We start from the raw sequence: 15,564 nt of genomic DNA, 5'->3' as shown, positions 1-15,564 counted from the left end.
CTTGCATATTCATTTCTCACGTTCTGGAGTGGCAAGATGCAGCATTACTGTCTCATCGTTCGCTGTACTACAGTAGTGTTCACTTGTTACGCTGAATCTCCCGTTTAGGTATTCTGTACTAATTTCACTTTTTGCTTTTTTGTTGCATGATTATTTTTATCGCCATTATCTGCTTTGATATATCCTAAAGGCAATATTTCCAATTTTGCATTGTTCCCATTCTTTTGTAAAACAATCCTTTCACAGGATTGTTTTATGATGGTATGCGGTGGTATTTCTTTTTGTGCTCTTTTCAAGCTTCTAGCTGATTCGTAACATTGCTTGGAGGCAGTTACCATCGGATTCATACTCTTGCATTTTTCAGTCTACTTCTTCCATTCGCTCCGATGTTACTGCTGCATAACTCTAGTCCATCTTATAGCACGTGCACTTTGCTATTATAAATTAGACACTTTAGTACACTCCAGGTTTTTCTGTTCATTTTTGTATGTGTACTTGCAATTTTGTTTATGTGCTAGTGAATGTTCACTTTCGAGTTCATTACGAATCCTTTCTGCGACTTTTGTCATTGTTGATGTACTTTTACTTCTATTTGCATTTCTCACACAGTTTGTTCGAGCCTTGCATAAGCATTACATTTTAATAAAGTGTTTTTGCTTTGTCACAATGTTCTCATTTCATGCACTCTTGGCATGAAGGGCTTGGTCTGGCCACCTGCCAAGACGTGGCCATTTGTTCTTTGCAGGATGTCATTCCCATTGTGGTTGTAAGCACCGTAGCTTACTAAAGGCGGTATTAAGGATTTATTATTCCTAACAGGCTCATCTTCCTGCGACTTAGTAGCACTGCGAACAGTGCTTGGCATTGCGCCATGGCTCTTACAGTCAACACCGACGCTTCTACTCATTTGGGGCGCGATTGGAGATCGTTGTTCGAAACGCCCGATCAGTTTCGCCTCACGCGATTGACCTAGGCCGTGCCAACTGGTGCGGCTGACGACGTCTGCGCGGCATAGGCCAGTCGCCTGAGGCGAAACTAAACGCGCGTTTTGAACAACGATGTCTGATCGCGCCCGTCACCCGCGAAAATTAGCTTCAGATGATCGTAAACCTTTCAAGACCGCTTATAGACCAGCTTTTTGATGACGTCCTAAAAACGTTTAGAAATTGGTTACGAATACTTTTGGCAAAGGGATTACTTGTGTCTTTCCCAATCCTATTTGTAGACCAGCTTTTCGAATACGTCTTGCAGACCTGTTCTAGATCGTCTCAAGAAAGTAATTAAGCCGGACTTTAGCAGAGATATACGATGTTTTCCCGCCGAAGTTCTCTCATTCATGTCTTCTTTAACCCGTTTTTATAGTCTTGGATAAACGCTACGAAAACGTTACGTATCTCTTTTGTGCTACCTGGGTTATGTCATACGAAAAAACCCTGGTTTTTTTATTCTGGGAATTTAAATTTAAAGCACATATATCAAGCAGCGTAGCGCTTATTTAAGTAATCCTGGCAGGTAAGGTTATCAAATTTGTGTTTCCATAGGTAAAAAAGCGTTTCTAATTCTTTCGGGGTCATTGGAGCAGAGGTCAATATTTATATCGCCCAAAATTATGCAGGGAGCATTCCAGAAAACAGTTGGCGACAACACAACATCAAGGAGTTGAAAAATTTTTGGTGTGGCCATGTGGCAGCCTATATAAAGCAATTATTAAAAATGAACGACTATCATCCTTCATGAGAGAATATTTATCAACCAGTACACAAGAAAGCGCACCCCAAAACTAAATAGCATGACCTCCATTTTTTCCCTGTTTGCGACAGAGAATTTTATTACGATAACCTGGAATGAAGGGTGCGCATTCTTTATAAGTAATCCATGTCTCTGAAAAAACCAGCACGTCAAGCCCAAGTGATACAGATCGCAGAAAAGCAGCAATGTCATTGACATTTTTTAATGATTCTATAATTTATATGTAATGCAGAAAACACGTTTTTGTTAGAAGAAAATATGCTATTAAGGTATGCATCAGTATGATACTAGCGGTTATTGAAATGTCAGGCACAATAAACTGTTTTCAGTTTACTATTTCACATTCCGTGTTCAATTCCCAATTTTAGTCAGATGTGCCTCATCCACAACGTGTATCGCTTGTGAACCTTCTTCATTGCGTGCTAGCACTTTGCCTCCAGATGTCCAGATATATTTCCAGCTAGTTTCTTTTTTTTTCTGTATGGCCGCTGCAAGCAGAGCCTTGCCCCTCTGTGTCAAATGCTCATTTACACAAATTTTCAGTTTCTTCTGATCCCGAAACACACAGCTATCCAGCGTTTTCTTTCTACACTTCGGCAGAATGTCGTCATGTTTTGATCTTTTTACAGAACTAACAATGATTTTCTGCACACCACAGGGGGCGTTCCGTAAAAGTGCACCTAGTCAACTGTCCATTTCGGGCGCTGCTGATTGGATACAGCTGTACGAGAGAGAAGGACCCGAGCGGTCCTAGCCAATCAGCACCGACCGAAATGGACAGCCTAGGTGGACTCTTACAGAATACCGACCCCTCCCCCCCCCCCCCACTGGTTTAGGAGTGTGGGTTCAGAGGCATGCGTGGATGTGAGCCAGATCAATCCTCGTGCCCCCAGCTTCACCTATCATGGTCACAACATCGACTGAGTTACTTCCCACCAGTGCATCTTTTATCCAAGATTGTTTCCCCGCTAATACTGCTCCAGCTCATCGCATTTTTGTGATAGTTCCTTACTTTGCGCTTTTAGTTCTATTTTTTGCCTGATAATCTCTTGAATTTCAACTCTCATATTCTTAATATCAGTGGCTGCATTTTTAGCCTCAGTGCAAGTAGGAGAAAAAAAAGGTTATGCTGTCCTTAATTTCTCTCATCCTCATTCTAAAATCGCGCTTGAAGTTTTCCAACGCTTTTGACAACTGTTTAAGGTCTTTTACGTCTGATGGATGCTTCTCTCTATCCTTCGCGGTATACTTGGCGAATTTTTTCCCCATTAGTAAAAGAAATACTATTCAAGAAAAGCAAATGCACTTCACGAAAAGCAAATGCACTTCCAGCTGTGTTCCACAGCAGTGCAAAGGACTGAACGAAATTTCAGAACACATAACTATTTCTCACCTGCAAAAGCAGTAGGTGAGTTTCGATCTGCATGGTTTGTGCACCACCGCCGAGCTGCGTAGTCCGCTAATCGATGCTGTCCTTTTATACGTTTTTCACGACCAGCTGGCGTTTCGGCAGCGTGAAGATCCAAGCACAGGCGCAGGACAACACTGACCAAAGTTTCAGTGGAGCGTTTGTCCAAGAAGGGGGTAAGGGCTGTTTCCGTGAGCCGAGCTGAGGACAGTGAGCGTCATCGAAATGCGGACATGGGAGACCGATTCTTCTCTAGGTGTGGAGGCACTCACGCGATCTTCAGAATCCACGGTTTCTCTCTGAAAATTTCGAGGGAATTCTACATCCAGCTGAATTGAAACTCCTAGACAACTTTAAGAAAAACAAAAGATGGCACTTGTCTCGCATTTGCTCAAGTTATTCTTCTCATGATAGCGGCTAAGTATCGGGCAGCTTTGGTTACTTTTCTATTCTGTTCAACAATGTGTTCATGTTTCTAGATTTACAGTTTTGTGTTTCAGTCAGTAACTATTGCTGGCTCGCCTTCTTATTATTCGCCTCTTTCTCCACTGATCAAATGCCTTTCGCGGCTTTCTTTCCCCGCTGGGTGAGGTGTGTGTTCTTGTGGTGGCGCTGCCCTTAGACAGAGTAGCCATTTCCCTCTCCAACCCTCAAGCGGTATATACACCATAGAAACATTCGCGACATCAGATTTATGATGCGAATACTAGAATTATTCTTATTCATAGATGTAGTCTTTCAAGCATTTGGCCATCATTCAGTTCAATGAATGAATAGAATGTATTGATAGGAAAGACAGAGAGGTCGACATGAGCTAGTGCGCTCTATTCTGCTACTCTGCACTGGGGAAGAGGGAAGGGGAGTGAAAGTATTTGGATGCATGATGATGATAAGAGAAGTGGTGAGTGCTTATGTACATGAGACAGTTGCCTCGCTAGAGCCGCTCGTCGAGCTTGGTGTCCTGCAGGAACTTCAACAATACTTTTGTTCAAAGTACCTGGGCCTTGTTCTTAGCTAACGTATACGAACTAAGCTATCAAAATATGGCAACTCGCATAGTTACTTTAACCCTCCGGCACCCTGGTATGGTTCCCACATCACGCCCATTGTTAAACGAAAGAAACCTTATTCCCGCTTGGCTAAAGAAGCACCCACTGTATAAAGATAGGCTGCTAAGAAAACAGCATTTTAAGCTTACGTAACTGCATCCAAGTTTCCTAATAACTTTTTATCTTCACTAGCATTCATCTTTCTATAAATATCGACAAGCAATGTTAAAAAATGTTGAAATTAACAACTCATCACCTACTGATCAGATTGCTTCCTATATTATTATTCCATAATAGAATATTCCATATTCCTATATTGCTATATTAATGTTCCATAAAATGGAATATTAGTATTGGGAACGACATCGCAAAGAAATTACCGTGGGCTTATTACTCTGCAAAACAAAACGTGGCGCTAGTTTGAAAAGCAAACGGGAAAATTACAGGACCAGGTATTCAACAAAATACTCTATATGAACAAAGCCCCACCGAAAGACCAGATTACTCTTTACGAGAACACAGCAAACGAGCATCTAAAATAAAAGCTAATAATAGAAAACAAAGTGCTGCATATCAGATACATCATGTTCATAAAATGCTGGCAGGTAGACTGAACATTAAACCTAGTAGTAGTGCCTTTAAACAAGAAGCAAATAATTTATTATTAACCAGATCTATACAGTACCAAGATAAACGATCGGATTTGCATGCCTCGACCAATGCTTAAATAATTCGCTAATCAGTATTCTGAGTATTTCCGTGTAAAATGTATATTTAGTGTATTCTCATGCATTCACATTTCTCATTTTGGAATTTATATTATTTGGCTGTACATCTTGCCGTGCGCAGCCTCTTCTCTACGATTGTTTAAAGATGTTATTAAAACTTCTTTTTTTTATGTGTGATTTGATATGTGTGTTCTTGCAACTTACTACCTGACCATTTTCCTGAAACAAATGTACCATAATCCTTGTTTGATTGCGCTGAACTCGATCCATCTGAACTGTCAAGAACTGCGGAGGGACAGAGGCCTTTGTCAGGCTCCATTGCCTTTAGCGCCTGCCCCTGCAGTGAGGTTTCTAAATTGCTTACTGTAAATAAAGTATTACCTACTGATTGAAATATTATTTTGAATGTCTATTGTCACATAAGCACTTTACATAGCACGTACACAAATCCAAAAAAGTGCTTGAAAGGTACAGTTCAGCAATTAGGCACACTTAATCAGATTTCAATCAAATATAAAAGCATAGGTTTTAATTAATAGCATAGGCGTCGACTACGGGAAGGCTCCGGGGCCCTAGCCCACTTCGGAGTTTTCCGGTGGAGGTTCAGACACACCGGGCAATGCCGAAGACCCCTCCCCCCTTACACACACACACACTTCAAGTGTCATTACCAGAGCTTTGTCACCCACATCATTTGACGTTTCTCTTGACGCTCCTCGATTTTTTCACTTGAAATTTTACTGAGGTAACAGCTTCCTGTATCATTGTTGGCACGGTCGTGAATGACTTTTAATTCATTATTTCGCTTTATTTCTGCAAAACCCGAAAACAGGAGGACATGCGTATTAGAAGCACTAGCGTCGGCTACCTCATCAGTAATTCCACTGCAAACACAACGTTATAATTTTGAAAGAGATGGAGGTAGCGAATTTGAAGTTATTTATACAGGTATAAATAGCTTATGCGAAGAGAATGAATATGTTGCTGTGTGTTCGCCATGCTTTGCGCGCATTTTTGACCCCTTCGGCAGAGTCCTTTATCAATGGCATGTGAAATGCACGTGAATGTTGTGTGTCTCAGTATTGTTTCTCTTTGCAACAAGCAATGCCAATGACTCATGAAAAAAAAACTATAATAATTTACAACATCTATTAGGAATGGAAACATCGTCGCTTGCATGCAAAGCTAATAAATATATGCAGGGTGTCCTAATTAACTATCATGCACTAACATTTAAAAAATGAATGCGCAACTGGAACAAAACCTAGTGCATATTGTTTGCAGTACACTGGAGTAGCTGCCAGTAATTTTCTCGTTACTGAAATTTCATTAGGCAGTTGTAATTAATTATCGAACTCTAGACGTACTATCCTGATTATCTAAGTATCGATGAGGCATTCGAAGGAAGAGTCAAGGGACATGTAATTGCGGTGTATTCAGCAACGTACTAAACGTGTATGAATTTTTTCGGACTGGAAAGTAAACCACGAGAAATATGAAGAATACCACGTGAAGGCACTCCCACCCGCTTCATAAAGTAGCCTCCTCGAACAGCCTTCCTCTGAGTTAGCCAGAACGAAATAAAAGAAATAAAGAAAGACATCGTGATAGAGCTAGTGCCTTATGTGCCGCGCCCTGGCCGAAGTAACATGTCGCGTTTGGTGTAAGTTGGAAGCATGCTGTTATAGCTGATGTCTTTGCATAGATCAAGTGCACACATATTGTTTTTTTTTTGCCACGAAACCTATCACCACAAAACTGAATTCACAACGTGAGGTTTAAAGGAGCCCTTTGTTTCGTCCATTCGCCATGACTTTCTCTATCAGCAGAAGGTAAACATGATCCTCGCCTTAGGATCTGCAAATGGCAGCAAGAAAAAGGCCGTCGTGTATATATATATATATATATATATATATATATATATATTGTAACCAACAGTTACGACGGCCGTTTCTATGAAAACTAGTTTATTCTGGGCGAACCTGTGCCCGTCAACAAAAACGTCCCTTGAGCTTCGCTTCTTCTAACGTCGTTCTCTTCTTTGTCGCCTCCTGTCGCGTGCCAGTCCGATTCTCGCGCACGAGCCGCCGGTCTGTCAGCACCGGCCCAGCGTTGCCTTGCGGTGCTTTTCTTGACGCTTGTGGTGTGGCGGCTCTTTTAAACGCAGTTGGGATGTGGCGGTCGTCTTGTGTTCTCGCAATGCTGGCGGCAATTATATATATATATATATATATATATATATATATATATATATATATATATATTGTCACGTGGTCGTGACGTTGAATAACACAGTAGCAGTACTGTGAACGACAAAACTAACTTTTATTGGGCGAACCTGTGCCCACAAAACAGGCTACACTTATAGCGCAACGATAGCGGCGAACACGCTCGGCGATCGTCGAAAATCTGATCAGCGGGTCAAGCGCGTCGGCTTTTATACAGCAATCATCGAATGTTCCAGATTAAACGTTGGGACCCGCATGCCTTCTAAAATGTTCTACACCATTCGTGTCAAGCGATGAAATCAGATAACACAACGTTCGGCGACAACAGACAGCGGATAGAAGCATCGATAACTTTCCAGAAACTTCGGACACATGCAGGCGCGTCCCGCGCTGTGCGATAACATTTGTTAGGCGACAATACTTGTCGCCCGATAAAGACAAGTACACGTGTCAATACCCCCCCCCCCCTTAAAAAGCATCGACCCGATGCTGCAAACAAACGAAAGTAATAAGTAAGCACTCATAGCAAAGAAAAAAAAATAAGGAAAGTTCGTTAGCGTCCGTAAAATGGTTTAAGACGCACCACGTGGACCACTTCAGGTCGTGCGCGACGTCGCTGTGAATGCGAAATGCCGTCTGGCACGACCTCATAGTCCAGAGCGCCAATACGTCGGATGACCTTGTAGGGTCCGAAATAGCGTCGGAGTAGTTTCTCACTGAGTCCTCGTCGGCGTATCGGTGTCCAAACCCAAACACGGTCGCCGGGCTGGTACTCAACAAAGCGTCGTCGGAGGTTGTAGTGTCGGCTGTCGGTCCTCTGTTGGTTCTTGATCCGTAGGCGGGCGAGCTGTCGGGCTTCTTCGGCGCGCTGGAGATAGCTAGCGACGTCAACATTCTCTTCGTCAGTGACGTGGGGCAGCATGGCGTCGAGCGTCGTCGTCGGGTTCCTGCCGTAAACCAGCTTAAACGGCGTGATCTGTGTTGTTTCTTGCACCGCCGTGTTGTAAGCGAATGTTACGTACGGCAGGACGGCATCCCAGGTCTTGTGTTCGACGTCGACGTACATCGCTAGCATGTCGGCGAGGGTCTTATTCAGCCGCTCCGTAAGACCATTCGTCTGCGGGTGGTAGGCCGTGGTCCTCCTGTGCCTTGTCTGACTGTATTTCAGAATGGCTTGGGTGAGCTCTGCTGTAAAGGCCGTTCCTCTGTCGGTGATGAGGACTTCTGGGGCGCCGTGTCGAAGCAGGATGTTTTCGACAAAGAATTTTGCCACTTCGGCTGCGCTACCTTTCGGCAGTGCTTTAGTTTCAGCGAAGCGGGTAAGGTAGTCTGTCGCCACGACGATCCACTTATTTCCGGTTGTTGACGTCGGAAAGGGTCCCAGCAAGTCCATCCCGATCTGCTGGAATGGTCGGCAAGGAGGCTCGATTGGCTGTAGTAATCCGGCTGGCCTTGTTGGCGGTGTCTTGCGTCGCTGACAGTCTCGGCATGTTCTGACATAACGGGCGACGTCGGCGGTCAGGCGCGGCCAGTAACACTTTTCTTGTATCCTCGATAGTGTCCGGGAAAAACCGAGGTGTCCAGCGGTCGGATCGTTATGTAGGGCGTGCAATACTTCTGGACGAAGTCCTGACGGGACAACAACAAGGTAGTTGGCGCGGACTGGTGAAAAGTTCTTCTACACGAGGAGATTGTTTTGAAGCGTGATGGAAGATAATCCGCGCTTAAATGCCCTGGGGACAACGTCGGTGTGCCCTTCCAAATATTCCACCAGGCCTTTTAGCTCCGGGTCTGCCCGTTGCTGTTCAGCGAAGTCTTCCGCGCTTATCATGCCAAGGAAGGCGTCGTCATCTTCGTCATCTTGCGGCGGCGGGTCAATGGGGGCGCGTGATAGGCAATCGGCATCGGAGTGTTTTCGTCCGGACTTGTAGGTTACAGTGATGTCGTATTCTTGTAGTCTGAGGCTCCACCGCGCCAGTCGTCCTGAAGGATCCTTTATACTCGCTAGCCAACACAACGCGTGATGGTCACTGACGACTTTGAATGGCCTGCCATAAAGATAAGGGCGAAATTTAGCTGTAGCCCAAACGATGGCGAGGCATTCCTTTTCGGTCGTAGAATAGTTGCCTTCCGCTTTTGACAGCGACCGGCTAGCGTAAGCTATCACCTGTTCGACTCCGTTTCTCCTCTGGACTAGAACGGCACCGAGGCCTAGGCTACTGGCGTCAGTATGGATTTCTGTATCGGCGTACTCGTCGAAGTGCGCAAGTACAGGCGGCGACTGCATGCGTCGTTTGAGTTCTTCAAATGCGTCGGCCTGCGGCGTTTCCCACTTGAACTCAACATCACATTTAGTTAGACGTGTCAACGGCTCGGCGATGCGTGAAAAGTCCTTGACAAAGCGCCTGTAGTAGGCACACATGCCAAGGAATCTACGCACTGCCTTCTTGTCGGTGGGCTGCGGGAACTTTGCGATGGCAGCTGTTTTCTGGGGGTCGGGGCGTACTCCGGATTTACTGATGACGTGGCCTAGGAACAGAAGCTCGTCGTAAGCGAAGCGGCATTTTTCTGGCTTCAGAGTGAGCCCTGATGACTTGATGGCCTCTAGTACTGTCGTAAGCCGCCTAAGGTGATCGTCGAAATTTTCGGCGAAGACGACGACGTCATCCAAGTAAACAAGGCAGGTCTGCCACTTCAATCCTGCTAACACCGTGTCCATGACGCGCTGGAAAGTTGCAGGTGCCGAGCAGAGTCCGAATGGCATGACCTTGAACTCGTAGAGGCCGTCTGGCGTGATGAAGGCGGTCTTTTCGCGATCTCTCTCGTCGACTTCTATTTGCCAGTAGCCAGACTTGAGATCCATTGACGAGAAGTACTTGGCGTTGCAGAGCCGATCCAATGCGTCGTCTATCCGTGAAAGGGGGTATACGTCCTTCCTCGTGATCTTGTTCAGACGACGATAATCGACGCAGAAACGTAGGGTTCCGTCCTTTTTCTTCACCAGGACAACAGGGGATGCCCACGGGCTTTTCGACGGCTGGATGATGTCGTCGCGCAGCATTTCGTTGACTTGTTCTCTTATAGCTTCGCGTTCTCGCGGCGAAACTCGGTAAGGGCTTTGGCGGAGTGGTCGAGCATACTCCTCGGTGATTATGCGATGCTTGGCGACTGGTGTTTGTCGAATCCTCGATGTCGTCGAAAAGCAGCCTTTGTATCGTCGGAGCAGACTTCTGAGCTGCTGTTGCTTAATCACTGGTAGACTTGGATTAATGTCGTAGTCTGGTTCGGGAACCATGGTCGTCGGGGTAGATGCGGCGGAATCCGAGAGGACAAACGCATTACCGGTTTCCACAATTTCCTCGATGTACGCGATCGTCGTGCCCTTGTTGATGTGCTTGAACTCCTGGCTGAAGTTTGTCAGCAACACTTCAGTTTTCCCTCCATGCAGTCGAGCGATCCCTCTTGCGACGCAAATTTCACGGTCTAGCAGGAGACGTTGGTCGCCTTCGATGACACCTTCTACGTCAGCGGGTATTTCGGTGCCGACCGAAATAACAATGCTGGAGCGGGGCGGGATGCTCACTTGGTCTTCGAGCACACTCAAGGCGTGGTGACTACTAGGGCTCTCCGGCGGTATCGCTTTACCTTCCGACAGCGTTATTGACTTCGACTTCAGGTCGATGACTGCGCCGTGTTGGTTCAGGAAGTCCATACCGAGAATGACGTCTCGTGAACACTGTTGGAGGATAACGAAGGTGGCAGGGTAAGTCCGGTCATGAACGGTAATTCTTGCCGTGCAGACTCCAGACGGCGTGATGAGGTGTCCTCCAGCGGTTCGAATTTGAGGGCCTTCCCACGTAGTCTTAACTTTCTTCAACTGGGCGGCGATGTGTCCACTCATGACGGAGTAATCAGCCCCTGTGTCGACTAAGGCAGTGACTGCGTGGCCTTCGAGAAGCACGTCGAGGTCGGTGGTTCTTTGTCTGGCGTTGCAGTTAGGTCGTGGCGTCGGATCACGGCTGCGTCGTGTTGAACTGAAGTTGGAACGTCGCGTCGTCAAGTCGTCGTTCGTCGGTGTAGTCTTGCCTTCCTGACTTCGTCGGGACGGCGGCGTGTCGTTGTTATGTCGTCGAGATCGTTTCGTCGTCGTCTTCGTCGGCGGCGGAGGATCTTCGTCAGTTCGACGAACAGCAACCGCACCTCCATCGGTTGCTGCTTTTAGTTTTCCGGATATGGGCTCGCTGACCGGCCCCGGGCTGGGCCAGTGTATGGTCGGCGCTGCGGTGACAGGTAGCGTCCTGGTGACGGCGAACGGGATGGCCGTCGAGGGCTCCACTGAGTAGCGGCGAGGTAATCGGCGATGTCACGTGGGCGCTCTCCAAGCTGTGGACGCGGCGCGTTGACGGCGAAACCTCGCAGTCCCATCTCTCGGTATGGGCATCGTCGGTAGACGTGACCTGCTTCTCCGCAGTGGTAGCAGAGCGGGCGGTGGCCAGGAGCGCGCCAAACGTCTGTCTTCCTCGGGTAGCTGCGCTCGGCGACGGGTGGGCGTGCTGGCGGCGGCGGTGGTGGTCGACGGAATTGCGGCGTTACGGGGCCCTGGCGCGGTCGTGGAAGGGGACCTTGACGGGGGGCGACGGCGGCGTTGCTCATCGCTTGCGGCTGAGGCTGCGGCAGTTCTGGTTGCACCTCAGGAACTCCAAGCGATCGGTGCAGCTCTTCTTTTACGATGTCGGCGATCGAGGCCACTTGAGGCTGCGACGAAGGCAAGACCTTGCGCAGTTCTTCGCGCACAATGGCCCTGATGGTCTCGCGCAGATCGTCCGTGGCCAGTGATTGAATTCCTGCGTAGTGGGTAGAGCTTGTACGGTGGTTGAATTGCCGGTTCCGCATTTCGAGTGCCTTCTTGATGTTCGTCGCCTCACGAATAAACTCTTCGACGGTCTTCGGTGGGCTTCTTACCATCCCGGCGAAAAGTTCCTCCTTTACACCACGCATCAGTAGGCGGACTTTCTTCTCCTCGGCCATATCCGGGTCGGCGTGGCGGAATAGGCGGCTCATTTCTTCTGTAAAAATCGCGGTGGTCTCGTTGGGCAGCTGCACTCGGGTTTCCAGTAGTGCTTGGGCTCGTTCTCGGCGTACGACGCTTGTGAATGTCTTCAGGAAGCCGCTTCGGAACAGCTCCCAGGTAGTCAAGGTGGCTTCTCGGTTCTCGAACCACGTCCTGGCAGCGTCTTCCAATGCGAAGAAGACATGTCGCAGTTTGTCTTCGCTGTTCCAGTTGTTAAAAGCAGCGATCCTCTCGTATGTCTCAAGCCAGCTTTCTGCGTCCTCGAACGTTGAACCGCGGAACGTCGGAGGCTCCCTGGGCTGCTGCAGCACGACGGGGGATGCTGGGGCTGCCATTGGGGTGGACTTGGTGGCGATCTTCCTGCACGTCTCAGGTAGGAGTCCGTGCTCTGGGGGCAGTCCTTGCAGCCGGCGGCTAGCTCGCTGGTCTTGGGCGACGTTGGTTTTGTCCTCGGGCTTCGGGCTTGGATCGCGGCTTTGCGGGGGCGTTCGGTACATGAACGCACAAGCACCTCCACCAGATGTCACGTGGTCGTGACGTTGAATAACACAGTAGCAGTACTGTGAACGACAAAACTAACTTTTATTGGGCGAACCTGTGCCCACAAAACAGGCTACACTTATAGCGCAACGATAGCGGCGAACACGCTCGGCGATCGTCGAAAATCTGATCAGCGGGTCAAGCGCGTCGGCTTTTATACAGCAATCATCGAATGTTCCAGATTAAACGTTGGGACCCGCATGCCTTCTAAAATGTTCTACACCATTCGTGTCAAGCGATGAAATCAGATAACACAACGTTCGGCGACAACAGACAGCGGATAGAAGCATCGATAACTTTCCAGAAACTTCGGACACATGCAGGCGCGTCCCGCGCTGTGCGATAACATTTGTTAGGCGACAATAGTTGTCGCCCGATAAAGACAAGTACACGTGTCAATATATATATATATATATAATGTAGCGAGATATAAGCTATTCTTTGTCATCTGTACATGATCATCATCATGTGGGGCTCATATGGGGTTCTTCTTCATCATCGCTTGTGGGGCTGGCTCTCGAGTGTGATCCGTGCTGTGGGCGTGATCGCTTCGCCGTATCTTCGGGTCGGAATAAACGTAGTGACAACTGCTACGTCACAAGTGGTGGAGTGTGCGTTTCGGTCCTCCGTCCTCTGACTCCCCGCTCAACCTACTGGAGCTTCGATCGGGTCGCCGATTGTGCCAGCTGTCCGCCAGCATGTCGCAGGACGAGCCAACAGGCACTTCTACTTCCACCATCTCGGCCTCGGCTACCCCTGCCTCCCCGTATTTGGTCGTCAGTGGACACCAGCGTGATCCCCATCTGTTTGCTGGACTTCGCGGGGAAGACGTCGAGGATTGGCTGGACGACTACGACCGAGTGAGTTCGGCTAACCGTTGGGACGATGCGTCCAAGCTACGTCACGTCGCCTTTTATCTGACCGGAGTAGCGAAGACTTGGTTTTTCAACCATGAGGTTGATTTCACGAACTGGGGCGATTTTAAACAGCAGCTCCGCCAAATCTTCGGCACACCGGCTGTTCGTTCCGCCCTCGCGAAAAAGACGCTCGACACTCGCAAGCAACAAACCGGTGAATCTTATACGTCGTACATCGAGGATGTGCTTGCTCTTTGTCGACGTGTGAACCCGGCTATGACCGAATCAGACAGAGTTCGCCACATCCTCAAAGGCATCGGAGCTATTGCTTTCAATGCTTTAGCCATCCAGAACCCTGCTACCGTTGCTGATATCGTCGCTACTTGCCAGCGCCTTGACGAACTCGAATCAGTACGGTTGCAGCCAGACACCACTGCGAACACTACTGCCGACGACCCTACTTTACGAGCAATGATACGCGCAATAATACGAGAAGAGCTCCAGTATCTTGGCTTAGCCGCAGGGCCTATGCCTTGTCATGCCTCCGATACCAATCTGCGAGACGTTATCAAGGAAGAATTGGCGTTCATGGCTGGTGCAGCGTACACGGACCCTCTAACCCCTAGGGCCCCATCCACGTACGCACAAGTAGCCGCAGCTACTCCAGTCATCATTCCACCGATGCCTCCAAAACCAACACCGGCCCCCATCGCGTCCATGACTACCAGCGCACCTACCCAAACCAGCTATCCGCAGTGGCGTCCTCCTCGTCTCATCTGCTACTACTGCGGCTATCGTGGCCACATAGCACGTTTTTGCCGCAAGCGCCAGCAAGACGAGCGTCGCGGATATGACGTATACGAACGGGATGACTTTTCGCCCGGAGCTACTTTTCAACGTGTAGGGAGCTTCCATGACCAACGCCGTCCTTATGGTCCACCGCGCGGACGCTCTCCGTCGCCTACTGTAGCATCCGAGACGGCTTACCGTCCTGCGAGACGCCGCTCGCCGTCCCCCCTTCGCCGCTCTACGTCCCCACTGAGACCTGCTTCTCAATTCGCCGATCGTCGTCCGGAAAACTAAAGTATGCAGCTTTTGGAGGAAAAGCTGCATCGAACGACAGGACAGAAATTCCTCCACCGCGTCCGTGCAATGTGATATTGGTTGTCATAGAAGGTGTACAAGTAGAAGCTTTAATAGACACTGGTGCTAGTGTTTCAGTCATTCACTGGGAATTGTGTTCGCGACTTCAGAAAGTTACGACCCCCTATGATGGACCTACGCTACTCGCTGCTCAAGGGGCTGCTATTCGACCTATCGCCATGTGCACAGCTCGTATTTCTATCGATGGACTTCTGCATTACGTACAATTTGCAGTGCTAAGTTCGTGTGCCCAGCAGCTCATATTGGGATGGGATTTTCTTTCTACGGCCTCCGCATCCATCTGCTGTGGGCAACGCGTTCTCCACATGACCGACACGACATATTCACTTCATGCAGATGACGCACGACTTCACTTTCTTGCTGCAGAAGATACCGCGCTACCTCCTCGCCATCAAAGCATTGTGACTATCACGTCTGATGTGATTGACTGCGGCGACGTGCTCGTATTACCATCTGCACGCTGTCTCGCAAGAGGGATTACCTTTGCATCAGGGCTGGTTAGGTTTGATCATGGCTCTGCACTTCTCTACGCTACAAACCCGACATCCGAAAAAATTCTCATCGCTAAAGGCACTACATTGGCTTCCGCCACCGAATCGGAATCTATATCTGTTGTTTCATTTAAACCAGCTTCCTCTGAAGTTCCTTGTACCGGATGGACCGCATCTCCTTCAGCTCTTGCAGCTGCCATCAGTTCCGACCTGACACCATCGCAGTCACGACAATTGCTTGCTTTGCTCCAGAAACATGAAGCTTCGTTTGACGTGCAT

Source organism: Dermacentor albipictus, chromosome 1, assembly GCF_038994185.2.
Source record: "Dermacentor albipictus isolate Rhodes 1998 colony chromosome 1, USDA_Dalb.pri_finalv2, whole genome shotgun sequence".
Classification (NCBI taxonomy): Eukaryota; Metazoa; Arthropoda; class Arachnida; order Ixodida; family Ixodidae; genus Dermacentor; species Dermacentor albipictus.
This window is presented reverse-complemented; position numbering follows the sequence as displayed.